Consider the following 2,069-nt stretch of genomic DNA (forward strand, 5'->3'; position numbering starts at 1 on the left):
CCATACTTAGACCCAAATGCAAGCTTCTATTTGGTGAAAGCAGTCCCTTAAAAAACTAGGGCCTTTGAAAACCATTAGCTTTTCCTTCTCATTTCTTCTACAACCATCCACCCACACTCATTTGTGGCACTCATTTCACAAGAAAACTTTGTTCTATCATCTTGACACATAGCATGTTACCTTGGACACTTCCTAGGTAAAAACTCTAAAATTTGTTAAAAAGAGCACCAGGATACATGTGCATTTCAAGCTCCTAGAGAAACTCTGAACTTATGGCTGTTAGAAGAAGGACTAAGAGCTAATGGACAAGAGGAACACTTTCTTTCATTTCTTCAAGCCCCAGTGGAAAACATGAGGTGTAACCAACAAACCAGGCATAATCATCATTGAGCATAAATGGATGCAAACACACTAGGGCAACATGCATTCATGTACCAAGTCTTATCCATGCACCTGTGTTTCATGGTGGAGACAAAAGTGCTTAAATTCTCACTTCTTGAAAATGAAAGCACCAGCAAGCATAGTAACAATCATGGCTGAAGTTGAGAGGGATCAGTGCTGAGGTAGAGAATCAGGTGAGGAGATCCAAAGCAATGTGAAATAGAATCGTGATAGCACTCTTTCTTATTCCTGATTTCAGAGTAAATGCTCTAGATTCTCCCCAGTGTCAAATAAAATGGTGATAGCATCTTTTCCTATTCTCGATTCTAGAATGAATTCTTCTAACTTCTCCCCAACGTCAAATTGAAGGGTGACAACATCCTTTTCTATTTTCAATTTTAGAGTGAATGCTCCTAGCTTCTCCCAATGTCAAATAAAACAATGATAGCATTATTTCCTATACCTAATATCTAGTTTCTGCCCTGTGTCTTATATGATGGTGATAGCATCCTTTCCCATTCCTGATTTTAGAGTGAGTACCCTAGCTTCTCCCCAGTGTCAAATAGAACTATGATAGCATCCGTTCCCATCCTGATTTTATAATAAATGGTCAAAACTCCTCCCCAATTATAATGATGTTTCCTACAGGCTTTGTTGTTGGTGGTGGGGTTTTTTTTGATACTCTCCAGGAAGTTAGGAAATTTCCCTTTTGTTTCCACTTTACTAAGATTTTTAATCATGTGTTTATAATGACCATTATTAAATGTCTTCTCTATTGAAATGAGCTCTCTTTTATTCTATTAATGAGATTGTTACTCTAATAATAATTCTATTATTTATATCATTACATTCCTGCAATAAAGAAAATGAGAGAGGAAATAACTGTGTCATATAGAGATAACCTGGGTTCTGCACTGAAAAGTCAGAAGAATCTAAAGAAAAATTATTCTAGTTATAGAAAAATTTAGCAAATTGACTGGATTGAAGATCAAATATAAATAATCATATTGTATATATAAGCAACAAACATCTGGGACACAAATTTAAAAAGATGAGAGCATTTACCATACAACAAAAATATTCAAGTATTTAAGATAAACCAACAGGGACATCCCTGGTGGTGCAGGGGTTAAGGATCTGCCTGCCAATGCAGGGGACACAGATTCGTGCCCTGGTCCAGGAAGATCCACATGCCACGGAGCAACTAAGCCCGTGCACCAAAACTACTGAACCTGCACTCTACAGCCCACGAGCCACAACTACTGAGCCCATGAGCCACAACTACTGAGCCTGCGTGCCACAACTACTGTAGCCTGCACGCTGAGAACCTGTGCTCCACAAACAAGAGAAGCCACTGCAATGAGAAACACATGCACCGCAACAAAGAGTAGCCCCCACTTGTTGCAACTAGAGAAAGCCTGCACACAGCAACAAAGACTCAACACAGCCAAAAATAAATGAAATAAATAAATTTTTAAAAAAGATAACAAAGGATAAGATAAATTATAAATGGTGAGATACCCAATGTTCATGGATACAAAGACTTAATGTTATAAATATAGTTATCTTCCAATCAATCTATAGATTTAAAGAAACTTATAAAATTTTGATTAAAATTTTGACCCACTTCAGACCCACTTCAGACCTAGGGACACATAGAGACTGAAAGTGAGGTGATGGAAAAACAT

Source organism: Monodon monoceros, unplaced genomic scaffold, assembly GCF_005190385.1.
Source record: "Monodon monoceros isolate NGI ecotype Baffin Bay Population unplaced genomic scaffold, NGI_Narwhal_1 Super_Scaffold_12, whole genome shotgun sequence".
Taxonomy (NCBI): domain Eukaryota; kingdom Metazoa; phylum Chordata; class Mammalia; order Artiodactyla; family Monodontidae; genus Monodon; species Monodon monoceros.